Consider the following 22,298-nt stretch of genomic DNA (forward strand, 5'->3'; position numbering starts at 1 on the left):
TCAAGCTACCGTGTAGCAATATTGGCTTAATCATATCATATTAAACAAGTTCAAGAGGTTAATGAGATATTTTTAATATTGTGGATGCCAATCTGTGTTTCAGCCAAGTTTGAAGGATCCATGATGAATTAATTTATGCAAATGTGAGCTACTTTTCTGATTCAAACTAATTTAGTATCACATGTTTATCAATTGTAGCTGAAGATATTGTGTTTGTATCATGCATTTATGCCTGAGAAGATTTGAAATTGTGAAAACTAAAACCTTGATCATCTTGCACTCTCTAAATTGAAATAGTCCTATTGTAGTTGACTTCATGTTTACTTTACCATATTAGTAAATTTCTCAGTTTCAGGTGAGTCTTTTCATTATTGGTCATTGATGTTGTTGAAATTAGTAACTGTTGGTGAGTGCGCTGCTTGCTGAGATGGTGCTAATTTTACTCCTCATATCATCAGTGTTGTACATGTTAAACGTGATTGTTGATCCTCATGCTAAACCCGCAATATATTATGCAGATACAGACAATATAATATGATTCAAAAGAGTTGTGTTTTATCAATCCATAATTTTTTTATTTGGAATTTAGTTGTGATCTCATGGAGAAATAGTTTACTGCATCAATGGAAGATTTTTTGTGATTTTAGATAATTGTTTGTTCTCTGTTTTATTTGTTTTAACACTTTATGGGTTTACTTTATGTAAAAGATATTTTTATATTTATGTAAAGGATATTTTTATATTTATTAGTTCTAACATTGTAACTTTACACTTGGAAGGGTTTTTTAAATTTATGTTGATGTTGGATTTGTTGGCTTTATGCACATCTTTGTTATTGTTTGTTAATGTTCATATTTGTTATTCGTTGACTTTTAATTCCCAGATTTGTTATTATTTTAACTACTATTGATGAAAATCCAATATCTTTCATTCGAAATTTGTACAGGATTGCTTTGAGATTCTCTCGTTATCCTGTTTATTTATGCCAACAGAAAGTGGATGAACAACGAGCAGATCAGGTGGAATGAGTGTCGTATTACAAAATCCAGATGGACGTGTTCTAGGTGGTGGAGTTGCAAGTGTTGAAATCAACATATTAAATCATGTTTGTTTGTTTTAATACACATGTTACAATACAATGAGTCTTATTCTTATTCTTCATAATGTTTGTTTTGCCTTAATTATATAATACCAAAAAATCTCAGTATCAAAATCTATTAAAGTTTTAAAAAAAAGATCCATCATTCAATTATTTCTGCCACAATGAAGATAAACATCTTTGAGAATCTCATCAACTTTATTATGTGAGTGAATATGTTACAATACAATGCGTCTTGAAATCCACATATTAAATCATTTTTGTTTGTTTTAATCCACATATTACAATACAATGAGTCTTATTCTTATTCTTTATAATGTTTGTTTTGCCTTAATGAAATAATACCAAAAAAAAACTCATTATCAAAATTTATTAAAGTTTGCTAAAAAGGAATCTAGCATTTAATTATTTCTGCCACAAGAAAACTGAAGATAGGCATCTTTGAGAATCTCATCAACTTTATTATGTAAGTGAAGATAATGTTACAATACAATGGATCTTGAAATCCACATATTAAATCATGTTTGATTGTTTTAATCCATATATTACAATACAATGGGTCTTGTTTTTATTCTTCATAATGTTTGTGTTTCCATAATTAAATAATACCAAAAAAACTCACTATCAAAATTTATTAAAGTTTGAAAAAAAGGAATCCAACATTCAATTATTTCTGCCACAAGAAAACTGGTCATACAGATCTTTGAGAATCTCATCAACTTTATTATGTGAGTAAAGATAATGCTACAATATAATGTGTTTTGAAATCCACATATTAAAGGTAGCATCTTTGTGCTGCTGTCTATGACAACAGCAGGCCTGCCTACATAATTTTGGATGTGTTTGAGTCGTTTTATTTTTCCTCATTTTATTTGTATACAAAATACGAGTATTCCAAGTTGACCACTAAAAATGATGTATTCTAGAAATGTATCTTGGTCATAGAGTCTCTCTCTTATATAGGATCCAGCCAAGTCCACCGAAATCTAATCCAAAATATATATTGAGTTGTTATCAGTTATGCTTTTTTTCTATAATATGAAAATAAATTTAAAATTAGAAATAACATATCTAATTAAAATGTACATATATTATAAATATCATGTTTTTTTAGTGAAAGCTGAGAGTAGAAAATTAAAGTTAACACGCTTAAAACCTTTATAACAACAGATCCCTAATATTATTAAAGAAATATTTTAATTAGGTTAACACGCTCAAAACCTTTAAAACAACGGAACCCTAATATTATTAAAGAAATAAAATAAAACAAATTGACAAGATAAAATAACCCAAAAATCGGGAAAGAAAACAAACAACAACAAAAAAAACATCATAAGAAGCAGGAATATATTTATTTCATAGGGTAATAATAAGAGATGAAACACATTTGTAATGCAAGATTACATAGATGATTGATGAATTGATCAACAATAGCAATGACAGTAAGGCTTTTTGACATGCTTGCAAAATCCACCTTTTGTGCATTCAGAACAATAGCTTGTGCAATCTGAATCAACTGAGCAACTTGGTCCATCAGCGTTGCAGCACACAGAAGTAGGAACTATTTCACCCATCACAACCTTTGGACTCAAAACCATCATAATTGATATCAGAACAAAAATTCCAAACACCTTCATTTTTTACTGTTAGTTACACTTAAATGTCTCTATTGCCTTCTTTTTATACTACTATAGCTATTTACAAAAGGAAATTAAATCCTTTTGTTATTGCTAGAAAAGAAACAAAATCCTTTTGTTACTTAATTACTATATATATTCTATTTTATATGATCTTCTTACCATTACTGCTAAAATATGAAAAATATGTCAATAATTTGTTATTATTCAGTGTATATTTCAAAACATTGATATTAAAATAAAAATAAATAAACCAAATAAAAATTGGGTAAATTTCAAATAAAACCCTTATGGTTTCACTAATTTTCAGATATAGGACTGTGGTTTACTTTTTGTCAAAACGAGGATTGAGGTTTTCAAATTTAGCAAAATATGGACTTTTCCTATTGATACTATTAAAATCACCCCTTGACGACTTCAAAAATGACATACTTTAAGAACTACTAATATTCTAAGCAACTTTAATTCTTCAACTTTTTTATTTTGAGATTATTTAGATGATGTTTGGTAAAAAGAGAGAAAATTAATGTTTAGAGAGAGAAAGTTCCAAAAAAACATGATTTTCGAAAATCGAAAATGTAGTTCCATAGCAAATATGATATTGAACAACTTTAATTCTTAAAAATTTTCATTTTCAGGTAGTTAAAGATGGTTTTAATAGCATTAATTCAAAAGGTCATTGTTTTATTAAAAGTGCGAAACCTCAATCATTGTTTTGACAAAAAGTAAACCACAGTCATTTATCTGAAAATTAATGAAACCATAGGGGTTTTATTTGAAATTTACCCATAAAAATTCACTACACTTTTGGTTAATTAGTAAAAGGTTGAATACATCAAGCCTGAATTGGGCGCAAAAAGACTAAATGTCCTCCTAAATTTTGGAGATGTCTCACTGATGGCTAGTTCCGTTTAGCGTAGTGTTTTCTACGACAAAATGTGTATTACGATAAGTGCGTTATGACTATGGATGTGATCTTTCTAAATGCTCTATCTTTACTAGACGTCACTGCTTAGGGGCAAGTGTACCCCATCGTATCAAGTAATAATCCAGTTAAGATCGGGTATCGAATCCACGGGATTTATAACTGCAAGTATTAAACGACTCGGTTTTATACGTTATTTAAGCGGTGAATACTTTGAGGTTGATATGAGGACCAACTACAAACTACTCCTAACTACGGGTGAGGCTAATTTATATAACAAAACTCTATGAAGTGATATGGATGCGATAAGCTATAACTATGATAAATAACGACTTCTAATGTTTATACGGTTGATGATTTGCTCTTGCAAAGATGACTATGTGTAGTGTAACCGATCCGTGAAGTACTTAGACTACGTGGTTCCTAGTCAAGGCGTGTCTAATGCTTGGGACCAGAAATTAGGGCCCGTAAGTTCTATGGCTTGTCAATTCCTACGGTTTCCGGTTTGTCACTTCCGGTAAGGCAACACCTATATGAATCCCTAAAGATAACCCGAATGGCGTCGGAAATCGCGTTCTCCTACATAATAATCAATTATGAATATCAAAACAAGTAATAAACATCAAGACATATATAGAAAAGAAGATTATGAATCATAAATTATAAATATGGAGAATGTAAATATGAATTACAACCAAGCCTAGTACATAGGATGAGTTCAAGCTAATTAGCAAGTGAAAAGAGAAGAATCCACCCTCGGAACTAGCTAACCGGACTCAAAGCCGTCTCTTAGGACTTGGATGGTGGAGCTTTCGAGCTTGGTGCACGGAAATGGAGCGGGACATGGATGGAATTCCGGAATCAACGAACAAGCTCTCAAGATGGAAGAGTTTGGCTATATAAAGCCTAAAAATAAAATCTAAAACTACAAACAGGAATTACAAGATGTAAGGTGTCTAATGTATATGGTCTCAGCTCTCTAAATGAGTGCTAGTCACTCTTATTTATAGATCAAGCTAGGGGCAAGATTGTAATTCCAAAAGGTGCAAGCATGGAGGAACATAATTTTGTGCAGAAATCCCATAATATGCCCCGCGTATGGTGGTGTACGCCCTGCGTGTGTGTGCCCATTCCGTCAGAAATCTCCTGCATGTGGACCAATTCCAGATTTTGTTGTCTCAAACACGCCCCGTGTAGAATGGAATGCGCCTTGCGTGTTTGAGACTCTGACTCTTTATTGCTTGATTTGGTCCTTTTACGCCGTGCGTAGCTTGAGGCACGCCCTGCGTAAATGAGTCTCTGAACTTTTATGTTGAAGAATTCCCTTACACGCCCCGCGTGTAAGGTAGTACGCCCCGCGTAGGGATAGTTGACCCAGGGAGACCATGCAGTCTGACTTTCAGGATTAGGCTAATCATTTCTGACATGTGTCATACGCCTCGCGTAGGTTGGCATATGCCTCGCGTATGCTGACTAGATTCCGCATGGTGCCTGTGGATAGGGCAATTATTTCTGACTCCATGTTTCACGCCCCGCGTAAGGGATGAGGCGCCTCACCTATTGAGTGGATTTTCACTCCTTGCTCGTACCTGAAATACAAATCTCAAGAGCCGAGTTAGCTTGACGTTTTTATTTCCTAAATTACTCAAAAACAAGGAAAATTAACTGAAAGCGCGGAATTTATTTTTATTCCATTATTTTATTAAAACACTCTATTTTTGTAATTAAACTTATTTATTTCTTCTAAAATTAACCCATAAATCACGTTAAAAGATAGGGGTAAAATACCCCTATCAAACCTCCTCGGACTTTAAAGTTTTACTTGTCCTCAAGTAAAAGAAATCGAAAGACTAGGGATTGAGATTATTAAGAAAAAAACCGTCGGTCGGTTTTACCAAGTGCGTGATTTCAAAGTTAAAGTTTTATGCAAAGTTTTCGGCAAATACCCACGCAAACAATCGAGTGACCAAAACTTATTTGAAATCTCCATGATCAAAATTAATAGGCAATATTAACGGGGGTTGATTATATTTTGAGAACCCGATAGTACCTCACCAAGGGATTTCACTCTTACGCTCAAACTTTGGTGGGTCGGTGTTTTAGCACTCTTCTTTGCACTTACCCGAGATCACTTTGAGTTTGCATTTTCATCCGGGTTTTTCCTCATATGTTATGGTTTAGACAATATTAAAAAATGAACCCGGAGGGGGGTTGTAATGTGGGTGGCTTTTTAGTGGTTAATTTTTGAAAACTCGAGTTCAAATACCATTTTGATGATTGCACCGTATTTTATTTCTTTGGCCTTGGTAAGTTTGTGAAATATAACTCGAAATTGCTCGGATGGAGCTTGAGAATGCCTTTTTATTCTTTTATTGTATTCTTATTTTTCTTTTTGTTTTGAGAGCGGCACAAAAACGATCTCGAGAGCTTGTGGTGTTCACTTATTAAGGCCTTGACTTATTTCGGGTGCAAATTGATTTTGTTGGTATTTAAACAAGAGGAAAAAGAGGGTTAATTGTTAAAAGGGTGTTGACAAGAAAAGTCGGTTAGTAGGCTCAAGGGGGTTTCCTAGAGGTTGATAAAAACGAGAAAAAATAAATTAAGCAACGAATTAGACTAAGTGGGTTCGTTTTATCATCTATTGTCATTTTAACCAAAATAGGTGTACTTAACCCGGTATTAGGCGCAAACTCTATGAGTCGAGTGAAGTCAAAGCTCTCGAAAAATTGTGAAAGAAATAGGGTTCTCGTACGAACTCCTTTAGGCTCAAAATTACCTCACAAAATTTCGGGTTTAAATTGTGTACTATCAAGTCTTCGCTAAACTTTCAAACATCCCGTTTTTATTTCCGTTTTGAATTTCATTATGGACATGACATGTGGGTTAGGACTCGATGCTTTTGTTTAGTATAAACCTAGACTTTGCATAAATTCTAGAACTTCAAAATTAAGACTAAAATTTCTTATTAAAACCGATCCTTTGTGTTCCGTCTTTTCATTCTAAGGACAAATAACAGAACTTTTATTTTATTTCCGAGGGAGGTAGTGTGTCGGAAAAATTTAAAGAATCAATAAATTAGTTTAATTATTTTGTTGTTAATTTGATTTTTATTTATTTTTGTTTTTGTTAGTGCAAAACAAACTGAAAGTGCGGGGTTGCACGGCCTTCCGCGTTATTAAAATGACGTATATTCCAAGGACGTCGCAAAAGAAGAGAAAAACAAAAACAAAAATAAATATGAAATGAAAAATTAGGCCCTTTAAAGTTTGGTCCTACGCGAGGCGTGCCCTAGGGGGCGCCCCGCGTAGGAGGTACGTTTTGAGCTTTTATTGAGCAGAGACTTAAATACGCGGGGCGCAGTAAGAGGGGCGCCCCGCGTGTTCGAGTTTCTGAGCATTCTATGCAAGAAAAAGGAGGATTATGCGGGGCGTACAAGGAGGTACGCCCTGTGTGAATTTTATTGTTGGTGCAAAATTAAAAACATATTAAAGATAAAATGATTACGAAAATAAAACGACATAACATGAAACACAAAAAGTTAGAAATATATTAAAAATAAAAAGGGAAGTACAAGAAAAACAAAAAAGATAACAAAACTAACTACGGAAACATCGAAAATAAAACGAAAAAGTAAAGAAAACATAAAACACAAAAAGAAATGGAGACTATGGTTGAGGCGGAGGAGGATTGCCGTGGAGGTTGAAATAGGAGGTGAAGGAGTTGGTGAGGGCATCAAAGAGAGCATCGAGATGGACCCGATCCTCTCGTTGTTGCGGCTCAATGGTGTCAAAGCGGGAGTCAAAATGGGCCCGATCACGACGTTGGTTATCCTCCAAAATATCCAACCGAGCATAAAGAGAGTTGAAGTCGTGGAGGGGTGGAGGACTAAAATTGAGGCCCATGCTCGAGTCCGAGTCACCTTCCTCATTGGAGTGGGCCGCCCCCGAAGTTTCACCGGGGCCGAAGTTGGACGCTTAAGAGACTTAAAGGCGTTCTTTTCCACGGGCCGAGGCAAAAGACTCGGGAGGCGATCAAGAGCAGCTTCACCGAGAGCGGCGAGGGCAAAGATGGTGACGAGGTGGCCAAACCCGAGCTTGGCCCGCTTCTGGATAGGCGTGGAGTGGAGGTGAGCGGCCACATGGTAGGCGAGGTCATAAGTGAGCCCATTGGCACAACAATAGAGGGCCAACAGCTCATGCTTGTTGACCTTAGTGGACTCGGACTTCCCCGAGAAGTAGAATGAGATGAAGCGGTGGAGAAGTTGGAGGATAGTGTCGCGGATGAGAGATGGGCGGAGGTTGGAAATATCGTAATCCTCGGACCTGGTGATGGAGGTGCAAAATTCATGAGCGGAAATGCCAAAGGGCCAATGGGATATGCCTCCCTCCGCTTGGTAAGTGAAATGGTGTTGGAGCCACTGAGTGTCAATGGAGAAGGGACAGTTATGAAGGCGGAAGTTGAAGAGGGCGGCTCCGGGGACGTTGTTGGAGGTGAGAGTGGTGTAGAACTCCACCACTAGTGACGGGTACACCCGCCGATGCGTAGAATAGAGATCGTACCAACCGAGGGTGCGGAGGCGAGCTTCGAAGGGAGTGCCGAGATCATAGTGATCAAGCATGCTATCCGAAATGTATGGAAGCTCCTTGACCATGGCAGCGCAAAGATCTTCATACCTTTGGGCCTCCTCCTCGGTTAGGAGATGAAAAGGGGCCCGGTATTGGCGGGTGAGTGGTGGAGTTCCCTCCCGTTCGGGAGGTGGAGGTGATTGTCGGTTTTATGCGGAACGGGAAGACCGGGCCCGAGTGGACCGTGGGGGATGCATGTCGGCGGTTTGCTTTCGCCTAACCATAGTGTGATGTGAGGGGTTGAGAGAGTGTGGAGGAAGGTTGTGAGAAGGTTGAGGGAGTTGTGAGGAAGAAGGAGGAGAAAAGGAGGGGTTTATATATGGGAGAAGTGGGGAATCCAAGTAAAACTCGGATTCCCAGAGGGGCACGCGGGGCGTGAAGGGGCCACGCCACGCGTATCCTTCCCCCTGATCGTTATTAACGCAAAAATGGCATGGTACGCGGGGCGTGAAAGGAGGCATGCCTCGCGTATCATGCCTCCTGCCCCTTTTTGATGGAAAAAGGGGTGGAGACGCGGGGTGTACATGGGGATACGCCCCGCGTAAGAGGAGGAAGTCAAAGGATTTTTTTCAGTTTTTTTTGAGCAATTTTCTGATTTTTTAATTTTATGGTTTAATGAGTTTTTAATTGATTTTATGATTTTTATGTTTATTTATTAATTCTTTTTAATATTTGTGTGTTATTAAATTGTAATTAAGGGGGTAGTTAATACAAAATTTATTGTGGAGGGAAGTTGAAGGTTTGAATTTTGAAAAGATGGAGGTTGATTGGATGGAAGAGGAGGTGGAGTCTGGAAGTGGGAAAGGAGTATGGGGAAGAGGAGTGATGGGAAGTTAGGAGAAAAAGCTGCCATGGGGAGTTGTGATTCACAACTCCCCGAGGATACGCGAGGCGTGCCCTGGGGCACGTCCCGCGTGTCCTCCCACGTGGCGTTTATTAAATGCTAAAGCGTACGCGGGGCTTGGTAGGAGGGGCGTCCCGCGTAACGTGTCTTTAATTTCGTGGGGCGTACTGGGTTGTACGTCCCGCGTGTTTAAGAATTTTTGGATTATCACTGGGATTTGATTTTCTTTTAATTTATGAAAAATAAAAATAAAAATAAAAATACAAATACAGATAGAAATAAAAAAATAAAAAAGAAAATAGAATGAAAATAAAAGCCAAAATAAAATCAAACAAAACAAGTTTATAATACATATAAATAAGAGGTTCGAGAAATTCAAACCAATGCTACATTTAGAGTCGAAGTAGCTCGACTTTCTCGTGCGGCGGCTTAATGTAGGTTGTCCGAGTTGGAACTTGACGGGTCCGAACTTCCACTATTCATGAGCGTTATCGCCTGTCATGATTCCCGATTTTTGCCCCGCGGATTTTGTTCGGTGTTTGTCGGGAGGGTTCCTAGTGGCCTTTCTTTCTGCTGACGGTTCAGATGGGCTACCTGGCGGCTAAGATCCCTGCAAAACACCTCGCTATCGGAAAGACGGGTTAATATATCCTTCAATAAAGACGTGACCGATTGGCCATGTACATTGTCGGGAGGTGGAGCGTTCCGATTACCGGGCATGGTTTGTGATTGCCCGAGCTCGTTTTCCCGATATTCTTGCTCAAAGCCGGATGGGGGCCTCAACACGTTATTATTATTCCCATATGACAAGTTCGGGTGTTGGTACCGAGGCCGCCAACCGCTGTTATTATTATTGTGGTAGTGATAGGAGTTCGGATTAGGATTATACCTTAGATTGCCTCCTACATAACTTACACTCTCGATGTCGCCGGCGAAAGGGCTACCGGCTTGGCAATTGAGTCCGTCGTGGTCTCCACCATAGTGATTGCACATCAGGACCTGTGCACTTTTGTTGAGGCTTAGCTGGGCAATTAACGAGTCAAGTTTCTTATTCATCTCTGCTATGGAACTTTTCGGAGCCTCTTTCTCCACAGCGAACATTTGGTGTCGCGACGGTCCGGCAAGCCGATCCTCTTGCCACTGCACGCTTTTTCTTGCGAGCTCGTGAATGAGCTCGTAGGCCTCGCTTGTTGACTTCCGAAATAGATCCCCACCCACAATGGAATCAACAGTCGCACGATTAGTGGGGGTTAAACCGTGGTAAAAGGTGCTTACCAAGTCGTGCTTTGGGATGTCATGGTGGGGGCAGTTTCGGAGCAACTTCCGGAACCTAGCCCAAGCCGCATGAAGGGCCTCGCATTCCAGTTGCCTAAAAGACGTGATATCAGTCTGTAACTTGACCGTTTTGGACGGTGGGAAATAGTAGGAAAGGAACTCCTTCTCGAGCTCCTCCCATGACGTGATGGATCTCGCCTCCAACGAGTGTAGCCATTCCAACGCCTGTCCTGTTAAAGAAAAAGGAAACAACTTTAGTCTCACAGCCTCAACGGGAACACCATTTTACCGAGAGGTGTCGGCACACATAAGGAACTTGTCGAGATGTTCGTTGGGGTTCTCATGGAGTTCCCCTCCGAATTGACCGCATTGTTGTATCAACTGGATCATGCCGGTCTTTATCTCGTACGTGTTGGCCGGTATTGTGGGGGCGACAATCCCGTTACGGTTTTGGGGACGATGCGGAGCAAGGATCTCCATCATCGAACGAGTGTCGTTGCCCCCGCGGATGTTGTTCTCATGCGGCCTTTGGTTTCCTTCAGGCTGGTTGACCTCGGCGTTGGGGTTTGCCATTTTCTCTCTTCGAATCCTACAAAGAGTACGTTCAATCTCAAGATCAATAGGAACGAGAGAATCACTCCGAGATCGGGTATGCATAAAAAGAATAAAATAAAACACAATATCAACAAGAAAGAATCATGTTAGTAAAAGTATATATAAACAATTTATACAAAAAGAATGCTTAAACCTAACAATAAAACGTTTTTGTCTAATATCGCAAGATGTTATAAATCCCCGGCAACGGTGCCAAAAACTTGATGGCTAGTTCCGTCTAGCGTAGTGTTTTCTACGACAAAATGTGTATTACGATAAGTGCGTTATGACTATGGATGTGATCTTTCTAAATGCTCTATCTTTACTAGACGTCACTGCTTAGGGGCAAGTGTACCCCGTCGTATCAAGTAATAATCCGGTTAAGACCGAGTATCGAATCCACGAGATTTATAACTGCAAGTATTAAACGACTTGGTTTTATACGTTATTTAAGCGGTGCATACTTTGAGGTTGATATGGGGACCAACTACAAACTACTCCTAACTACGGGTGAGGCGAATTTATATAACAAAACTCTATGAAGTGATATGGATGCGATAAGTTATAACTATGACAAATAACGACTTCTAATGTTTATACGGTTGATGATTTGCTCTTGCAAAGACGACTATGTGTAGTGTAACCGACCCGTGAAGTACTTAGACTACGTGGTTCTTAGTCAAGGCGTGTCTAATGCTTGGGACCAGAAATTAGGGCCCATAAGTTTCGTGGCTTGTCAATTCCTACGGTTTTCGGTTTGTCACTTCCGGTAAGGCAACACCTATATGAATCCCTAAAGATAACCCGAATGGCGTCGGAAATCGCGTTCTCCTACACAATAATCAATCATGAATATCAAAACAAGTAATAAACATCAACACATATATAGAAAAGAAGATTATGAATCATAAATTATAAATATGGAGAGTGTAAATATGAATTACAACCAAGCCTAGTACATAGGATGAGTTCAAGCTAATTAGCAAGTGAAAAGGGAAGAATCCACCCTCGGAACTAGCTAACCGGACTCAAAGCCGTCTCTTAGGACTTGGATGCACTACAACAAATCATCACTTGCGCCACGAATCATGCCACGTGAATTCAAAATCCGTGGCATATTTTCGTTTAGCCACGGGAAAAATAGATTGAACTACAAACTTATGATTTCTTAATATTTTTATGCCACGAGTATTTTTTTCCCGTAGCAAATGTATACTTTCTCCACGAATTTTGCCACGGTAATTATTTTTTATGATTAAATCTATTTATGCCACAATTTTTTTTTACTCGTGGCATAAAACTTATTGGGTAACTTATTTGTGGTAAGAAAATCCACCTAATTTCAACGTAATAGTTTGTTTACAATAAAAAATCATATTAAAAAAAATTCGATGTGGCGGGAACAAATTTTAATTTAGGTTTCTTTTTCCATTTACTTTTTGATAAACTTCTCCATGCCAGATCTCTTGAACTTCCAAGGTTATTCTTTCTTTGTTCTCTCTTCAGCACCGCTCCCCATCAATTTTCGGCCACCACAAACCACCACACACAAAATCACACAACATCGTATCTCTTTTTCTTTCTGTCTTCTTATTTGCGGTGATTGCGCACTATTTTCTTTTGCTCGATCCTGAAGGAGCTATGTTCAGAAGATCTCTGTATTCGATTTGTTCACATTGAATTTGTTAGAGTTTGTTAGACTCTGATGTTCAGGAGGATTGCTAATGGAGTTGAGTTAAAGCAATAAGAATCTCTACCCCTAATTCTCAATTTGAGGTTTGTCATCTTCAAACCCTAATCAAATTATCTGGATAATTTAGTTGTGTTTACTTGGTTTGTTTATATTGCAGTTTTAATTTATCATACCTGTGCCTTTTCATTTTTAATATTTATGTTTTATTGGCGATGTTCCTGCTATTTTGAAACTCGCATTATGGCTAATTTTGGTAGTTTTCAGGTTACTAAGTAACAACAAAAGATCTAAAACCGAATGGGTTTTCCATGCTAAACACAGGTGTGTTCTGTTCTTCCATCTGGTTCTATCAGATTTGCATTCCCAGTAACATCAGTACTTGAAGTTAAAAAATGGTGCTTCTTAAGTGAATTAATTTTTTCTCTAAGCTTGCTTGTAAATTCTAAATATGTTTAGAAATACATCATTTAGTTTTGCCCTGCCACTGAAATTTTGCAACAGCGGTAACTTTTTTTCTGTGCCAATGGCCAATTTTTGTTTTAGTAGTATGTATGTATTAGTTTTTGAACACTTTTTTTAATTTGAGCATGGTTATATTATGTTCAAGTTGTCCTGAATTTCGAGACATTATGGAATGACAGCACTGTCCCAATTGTTAGAGTTTGTGAATTTGTGTCTGGAGAATCTCCAAATCCTTGTATAGGACATAATTCTTCTGTTCTGCTTGATATTGTGTTTCTTTGGCTTCTCTCAAATCACTTAATTACCTATCATTTTTGTTATACATAGGATAAAGTGTTAAAAATATCCATGAATGATGGATTCTGAAGACACCAATGGAGGACTATCCTTTTCTGGAAAGGAGAGAGTCGAATCCAGGACGCCTCTAAAGAAATCGCTTTTGGGTATGTAATTTTGCATTTATTTATTATTTTTACTTCGTTTTTATTATTTATTTTGTTTATTATGGTTTGTGAAGGAAAGCAAATGGAATTTTTGAAATTCCATCTTCCTCCTTGTTTGTTGATGCTAGGAAGTTTTTATACATTTTGATTATTAAATTGATCCTATTGTTGAAGAAGTAATAAAATGACTCTTCTTCCTTTTTTTTTATCCTCCACAGAATGTTATAGATAATGTAGAGATTAGTATGTGCCTCTTTAATTAATGGTAGAAGTTCTTAGTTCTTGATGTTCTTGCAATTGCAAAATGGGAAAAATCTGATCCAAATGTGTTCCAGGTACCGAGCGAAAGAGTTATTTCTGTTGCCGCATCTATGGATGAGAAATACATCATATAGGTCATAAAGAGGTACAATTTTTCTCTAAGAGATAAATAATAAAACTATGTTACTTCCTCTTCTAAGTAATTCAAACGTATAATCTTTCTCTTCCTTTTTAATATTTATTTTTTTTCTCATTTGGGACCCTTCAAAACACTTGTACCAGATAAGTAACGGTAAAAAAGCCTATAAAACTGCCCCTATGTCACCAAGGCGAGCCTTTGGCAACTGTCCCTTGGCGCAAAATGGCGCATCAGGCTGGCACCATGCCATGGGGGTGTCATGGTGCTAAGGCCTGCGCCTGCTACACCATGTGCCGAAGGGGCTCCTTAGGCGCACCTTAATAACTATGGAAGATAATACAATTGTGTCTTTGAACTTGACTAAAGAATTAACTAAACAACTTCATATTTTGCAATGGCATCAATCAAGCTAATAGCAACATGTTAGTGTTCTGATCTATATTTTGTTCATGAAATTGTCTCCATTGTTTTAATATATGGTCAAGCAAAGGAAGTAAAGAGAATCAATTATGTTTCTTTTGTGTACAGGTGCAACCTTGGGTTCTATTCTTCCAATAGGAGCAGTAGTTATGCTTCATCGGCTGTATAGCTCAAAGAAAATTGACAAAATATCAGTCCATTATTGACAAGTTTTTTCCTGCATGGTTTTCAAATTAGGTGATAAATTATTACTTTTTTTTTCTTAATTTCTCTCTTTTGGCAAAGTAATTTAGTTATTTAATTTTGAAGGAACAAAAGTGTTGCTGCTATATTCTTTGAACATATATTTAAATATGTGAAAATGGAGCATAGATCTTAGTGGATATATTTGGTGAAACTTGTGAAATTTTAGACATTTTAAAGAAAAGAAGAGATAATTGGTTGTTTTAATGAATCAAAATCATAGTAATTAGAACATTGGGTTGATAATTGGTTGTCTTAATGAATCAAAATTATTCGTCGCCACTGAGTAGAAGTTTTCCTAAGATTTGGTTGTTAATCATTGTTGGTGCAGGTACCTCTTCTGAAAAAACACATGGAATTGGTTCAATTTATGGATCTTTGGCAAGGATAATATAAAAATTGGAGTCAAGAATGAGGTATTTTTTTTGGCTAAGGAACTATTTCAGTTGTTTCAAGAGGTACAAAAATATCCCTATGTTCTTAGAGAAGTATTAATTTAGGCTCCACATACAAAATAGCAGGTTTAAAGTTTAAAAAACGTACTAATTTAGACCTCGATAATGGAACGAGACACGACGTTGATATTACTCCATTAAGTTTTGTCCATTATATGTGGAGGGAGAAATCAAAACTTAACGGAGTAATAGGAATGACGTGTCCAATTCGTTCTCAAGGCCTAAATTGATACTTTTTTTTAACGTTAAGCCTATATTTGTACTATTTTGTACTTTGGAGCCTAAATTGATACTTCTCCAAAAACTACAGACCTATTTTGGTACCTTATCCCTTGTTTAATTGAGCATTGTGGTTAAAAAATTCTTTTAGTATTTAGAGTTTTATTGAGGCAACAAAAGAGCCAGGCCTTACCTTTCTAGCTGCCAAGTTTGATGGTATCTTCGGTTCCAAGAATGTTGATCCAGTTTGTTAAGTTCATATCAGTTACAAAGTTGATTAATTTGCTTCTGTAAAATAAAACAATTCTTATTGAATTTTCAATATTTTATTAGTGCAACTCTATAGGGAGTTTGATATTTATGTTGCTCTAATAGGTATAATATAGTTAATCAAGATCTCATTGAGGAGCAAGTTTTTTTTCATTTTGGTTAAATCATAATACCCAAGGAGAACAATCATAATATGAAGATCATGTTATTTCTATGAACATGGAAACGAGCCCGAAAACTGTCCTAGGTATGTCTTAATAGATATTTGAACTGATATGGGACAAATATTTTATAAGTTATTAAATTTAGATACTATTAATTAGGAGAATACTGTGTTTGTGAGAAGGAGAAGAGTATGAAATTTAAGGACATCTATCTATATAATTGGTGAAATGGGCATAATATATGATTAGATATAAGAATTCAATCTGGTATTGCTCACTTTCTATAGGCCATAATGAATTGAACTGCAATTCATGGTCAAATGATCATGTATCTAGCAATTGTATTAGAAAGAATAGGTTACACAGAGCTTTAGAATTCAAAATTTGGCCTGCTAAAACATAATTATTATTGTACTTTTAGAGTTTTGCTCCATATGAATGATGCTCATACTTTTTTTTCTTGTCACTTTTCTATTTCCTTTTTTTGCATTTTGCTGCTTATTTATGGAATCTTGAGCATGGATAATATATTATCTCTTACAAAGCTCATACAACCCATTGAAATGGTTTTGATTTTTTCTTTAACCAATTAAGGCTTATTTGATTCATGATGCTTTCCTAATCTCTGTCTTGAGCTATTCTTATTAAACTTTTTACTTGTCTTTGTCTCTTAGAGGGTAATTTGCCAATTGCTAGTATATATGCTGGTGGTGATTCTGTACAGTTAATTGGTCCTGAAATTATAGCAGAGTTGAATAGCATGTTGAGATTTCTAATGCTTTGCATGTCCTTCCCCAAAAAGTCATTTCCTGTGTTTTTGGAATCTGCTAGATACTCTTTGAAGGATGTTCTTCTTCAGGATTCTCCTTGACTCAGTGGTTATAGTTGGCTTCAATAGTTATTGATAATTCAGAGGATCCTATAGTACTCTGATGTCTCCTTAATTTCTTTCTTCTAGTTGCAACGAAATAAAGTATTACTTTTCGAATCTTAAATACTTTGGAGACTTACACAAGTTTCTAGCTCCTAGCTTTTATATGATATGTAATAACACTTCATCATATATGCTATTGATGTTTATTTAATAAGATAATATTTTTATTAAGAATTGTTAAAATTTTGAATTGTGATTATTTTAATTGGTCTTTTATTCTTGCTGATTTTAATGTAGCTCCCTTCAATCCAAAATTTTCATATAACTAATAATAATAATAATAAAAGAAATTAAAAACAAATTATCAAAAGTTGATCAAGTTTGCCACCATTATGCTCGTGGCTAAGCAAGATTTATAGCACAAATGTTCTATTTTCGCCACGGTTATACTCGTAGCAAAGTGAGTTTGATTGCCACGGGTCACTATGTTTTGCCATGGGTATTTTACACTTGCCACGATTTTACTCGTGGCAAAGAAATATGATTAGCCATGGATTTTCCCGTGGCATAAAAACTAGTTTATGCCACACCCATTATTTTTCCGTGGCAATTGCCTAGCCACGCTCACTTGCGCCATGGGACTATCTACCTTGATTTTTCGTGGCTAAATAGTATAGCCACAAAAATATTATAGTTGCGCCACAATTTTAACCGTGGCGCAAGTGATGATTTGTTGTAGTGATGGTGGAGCTTTCGAGCTTGGTGCACGGAAATGGAGCGGGACTTGGATGGAATGCCGGAATCAACGAACAAGCTCTCAAGATGGAAGAGTTTGGCTATATAAAGCCTAAAAATAAAATCTAAAACTACAAACAAGAATTACAAGATGTAAGGTGTCTAATGTATATGGTCTAAGGTATCTAAATGAGTGCTAGTCATTCTTATTTATAGATCAAGCTAGGGGCAAGATTGTAATTCCACAAGGTGCAAGCATGAAGGAACATAATTTTGTGCAGAAATCCCATAATACGCCCCGCGTGTGGTGGTGTACACTCTGCATGTGTGCCCATTCCGTCAGAAATCTCCTGCATGTGGACAAATTCCAGATCTTGTTGTCTTAAACACGCCCCGCGTAGAATGGCATGCACCTTGCGTGTTTGAGACTCTGACTCTTTATTGCTTGATTTGGTCTTTTTACGCCGTGCGTAGCTTGAGGCACGCCCTGCGTAAATGAGTCTCTGAACTTTTATGTTGAAGAATTCCCTTACACGCCCCGCGTGTAAGGTAGTACACCCCGCGTAGGGATAGTTGACCCAGAGAGACCATGCAGTCTGACTTTCAGGATTAGGCTAATCATTTCTGACATGTGTCATACGCCTCGCGTATGCTGACTAGATTCCGCGTGGTGCCTGTGGATAGGACAATTATTTATGACTCCATGTTTCACGCCCCGCGTAAGGGATGAGGCGCCTCGCGTATTGAGTGGATTTTCACTCCTTGCTCGTACTTGAAATACAAATCTCAAGAGCCGAGTTAGCTTGACGTTTTTATTTCCTAAATTACTCAAAAACAAGGAAAATTAACTGAAAGCGCGGAATTTATTTTTATTCCGTTATTTTATTAAAACACTCTATTTTTATAATTAAACTTATTTATTTCTTCTAAAATTAACCCGTAAATCACGCTAAAAGATAGGGGTAAAATACCCCTATCACTCACTAACCCATTGAACTTATTTAATGTCACACGATTACTACCTTTTGTTACGCGGGGTCGTAAGAGGATATTTGGACAAGTTCAATCATGTATCACTCTATGAAAATTGAAGCAGGTAATAATCACTTTAAGAAAGTACAAAGGACCAACAAGTAACTTTAAACAAATTGAGGAGCCAACATCTCACTCCAAATAAATTCAAGAACTAACAGGTCACTTTAAGTAAGTTTAGTAAGTCAATGGATAACTTTAAGTACGTTAAGAGTACTAAGAAGACATCTAAAATTTTCAGGGCGCCATGGTTTATTGTGCCAGTCTTTATTAAACCATTATTTATATTTTTTATCAAAACATAAAACCATTATTTATATTCAGCTTCTTAAATGGAAGCCAAAAATTATTTCAATTTGAAAGCTGGTAGAAAATGATTTAGAAAATATGCTACAAACTTCATATGAACTGAATGTTGACATGCTAATGCAGATTCTTACAAGCTTTCAAATATACACAGTCTTGATCACATGCACCTTAATGAGCATGTAGAATTTGCTTATTCACCATTAGATCTAGGCTTATTAGAATGAGATTCAAAGCATCTTGAGACTTAGATTTAATAAGCCTAGATCTAACGGTTGCTCATTAAGGTGCATGTGAAAATTCCTGCAAATATACAAGATATTTTTGCCAAGTTTTGAATCTAACTATTGTTTGAAAATATGTATTTGTAACTGGAATTCATATTAAGTCAATTTGTATCCTATAGAATTGACCTTATTACATTCAAACCATTAATTACAAAATTAATCTTTCAAATTTATTAAGTCAATAAATTATTGAACTTTATATTGCACAAAAACCAAAATCATCTTCAGTAGATTTTCGGTATCGGTATCAGTTTCCATTTTGATTTTGTAGCTATGCTTTAATGAACTTTATTTGCTATTAAGTTTTTATTTTTATTTCAAAAATAATTCCTGCTATTTCAAATAGATTAAATCACTTGTATAGTGATGTTACAACCATATGACATCATTGAAAAATCAAATATTATGGCCGAATGAATTTATTGTTTAAATAACAAACGACAAACCCTACTCAAAAACAAAATAGAAAATGAAATAAATAAAGAAAATTATGTAAAAGACATGAAAATCATTAAATCATACTTTAAATCCTAAACCAAGGAATTCGACTAAAAGAGAGTGGGATCCACTACAAGGGTCACACATAATCCCCGAGTCCACCTTCAAAGTCGCATATCATGTATACATTATTAAGAAATAGGACTAACACATCAGTTAGCCCCTCAAACTTTAAAAGGATACATTTTATGCACGTTTCCTTGTTATAGCATAATCACGAGGCAATGATCATCCTGTTGCAACTCCGTACAGAGTACCTATTAAATGTCTAATTGATTATCCATTTACTCCAATGGATAGATGCAAAATGTTTGATCATAAATGAAAAACGGCTGTTGATAACTATTTTAAAGAAAAACCAACTACTTACAAATTGAGTTAAATAAGCTCTAAATTTTTTAGTTAACTTAATATTGACATGATACCAATTTGGGTGGTGGAGACCAGTACTGGTATATGCACATTATAGAAATTTTCACATTAGTGGGAGAAATTTTTAATAATTCTATAATATGAATGGCATTTGAAATTTTATATATATATATATGTTACTCAACCATTCTATATATTTTGATATAAAAAATATGTTAATATGTTACTCAACCATTTAAACAATATTAATAAATAAGTTTTCTTATAAAAATAAGTTATTTTAATAAATGGACAAATAATATTTGATTAGCATCAAATGGAGCCTTTGAAGAGAAGCATGTGACCACATTGGTCCATTAATATAATAAATGGAAGTGCAAAAATATCTCTAACATTTATAGTCAGGGGCAATTTTACACCAATGTCTAAAATGATGCAATGTTACCACTAATGTTGGCAGTGAAAAGCAATTTTATCGTAACGTTCACAGATTGGGTTAATTTGAGAAATAATTCATCAAATTATCTTTTTAGTCATGAATTTTGCCATCTATGTGTGTCAATTTATGATCATTAGTAACAGACCACAAATAAATGATTAAACGTAAAATTTTAAAAAAAATTGAAAAAAATACATTGTCTTTGGTACGAGTTACACAAAAAAAAAGTTCAAATATTTAACTGAATTTATAAATATTAATTTTGAAATATATTATTAAATCATCAAACAATATGAAATATTTTTTTAGAACTAATTGATATCCAAAACTTTAGGGATAAAATTGCTCCTGACTATAAACATTAGGAGTATTTTTGCACCTTATAGAGACATTATTATTTGCTAACATGTGTATCTACATATGTGAAATTTAAATTATTTTGATAGAAAAATAACTGATTTATTAATATTTAACACATGACCCAATTGTTTTAATTATTTTTTTTGAGACTAAAGGAGTGTTTATTGTTGTTGTAGATGTTAAATCTTGCTTCTTTTTTTGGTAAAGTAAGGAAACTAAACAACATAGACAGACACAGAACGAACGAAAGCAAAACAAAAAACAAAACTAAAACCACACGGCCACACTAGGTGGCGATCAATCGGGGAAATGTTACTCCCAAATAATCTTCTCTTAGAAGCTGGCCGATATCCCTTGGAGCTTGGTGAATAACCTTGAGGCCGATGGGGTATTCAAAAGCCTTGTTCGCCATGAAGTCCGTGCATCGGTTCCTCTCTCTATAGATGTGAGAGACTGAAATTTGCTCGAACCGTACTAGCAACGCTTGGATGTTACAAATTAATGCTCTAGCAGGATGGTGTGGGGGGCAATGGATCTGGATCAATGAAACAATCTCAAGCACAGTCAAATGCCACTTCAAGTCGTTTCAGATTCGACCTCAAGGCTACTTCCAACCCCGAAAAATCCCCCAGAGCTCTGCCTCAAAGGAATTGCATCTACCAATCTTATGCACGAAACCTAGAATCTACACCTTCCTTATTGCGAATAACTCCCCCAGCTGCTATTCGGCCGTATCCATTTTGTGCGACCCATCAGAATTTAGCTTCCACATTCCTGCATGCGGCTTTACCCAACCAATCTGCTTCTCCATTTTCTTAGTTTGTCCCTGCATTTCGATGATGGATTTCCAACAGTTTTCATTTTCATGCAACCGTTGACGAATAACCTCCCCTTTCCTTTCCGGGAGCACAAAGTCTGGCTGGAATATCATTTATTCCTCCATTCCCACACCTGAGCAGCCGTCCCAATGAACGTACGCTGCTAGTCAGACATTCCAAAAGAGGCCACTGGTTTTCGTAGGCAATTCTGAAACCAACTATCTGTTGGGCTTTTCTGACCCATGAGGAGCCCAATTAGGGTTAGGCCCATGCTTTAACCCTAGGAGTATATAAGGGTAAGTTTAAGATAGTTTTTGTAACCTAATTTTCGGCCACCACAAAGAAAAGAGAAAGCGAAAGTCCATTCTTCTTCCATTTCGCCCAGCCACACGAAATTGCCCATTGCCAGAGATTGAACCGTTTGATCGTCGTGAAATTTGGGCAGGAGCTTCCGAACACCTGTTCGCTTGTTTTCACTGGAGCGATCGTCATTCGGAGGCTTGGAAGACCAGTTTGTACTAGGGGAAGATTGTAGACAGATTTGTGACTTCTTTGAGGTTCTTCCTTTCTTTTGTGTTGTGATTGATTCCATACTTTTTGGGGGAAAAGTCTAAGATTGTATGTTGATTGTGCATGCCTCTAGTGTTATCTAGGGATGAACTTATGTATTCCCCATTATTATTTGATAAAGTGGAAGGTTTAAGCGGTCTACAGTCCCCGTGGTTTTTACTCCTTGCATTGAGGGGGTTTTCCACGTAAAAATCGTGCTTGTTCTTTGTGTTTGTGTGGCTATCATTTTACTATCATTG

The 22,298-nt window shown here is 36.4% G+C and overlaps 2 long non-coding RNA genes across 2 annotated transcripts; both read left to right on the forward strand.

Moving 5' to 3' along the window:
- The first annotated feature begins 12,500 nt into the window (after positions 1–12,500).
- LOC136222186 (uncharacterized) lies at positions 12,501–14,008 on the forward strand. The gene is made up of 4 exons (XR_010685526.1): positions 12,501–12,775; positions 12,957–13,013; positions 13,482–13,597; positions 13,933–14,008. It is a non-coding gene; the product is annotated as an uncharacterized lncRNA (long non-coding RNA).
- Positions 14,009–14,586: 578 nt separating this feature from the next.
- Positions 14,587–15,554, forward strand: LOC136222348 (uncharacterized). Its single transcript, XR_010685605.1, has 3 exons — positions 14,587–14,654; positions 14,992–15,076; positions 15,493–15,554. It is a non-coding gene; the product is annotated as an uncharacterized lncRNA (long non-coding RNA).
- The last annotated feature ends 6,744 nt before the right edge of the window (positions 15,555–22,298 follow it).

The sequence above is a fragment of the Euphorbia lathyris genome, chromosome 3 (genome assembly GCF_963576675.1).
Source record: "Euphorbia lathyris chromosome 3, ddEupLath1.1, whole genome shotgun sequence".
Lineage (NCBI taxonomy): Eukaryota > Viridiplantae > Streptophyta > Magnoliopsida > Malpighiales > Euphorbiaceae > Euphorbia > Euphorbia lathyris.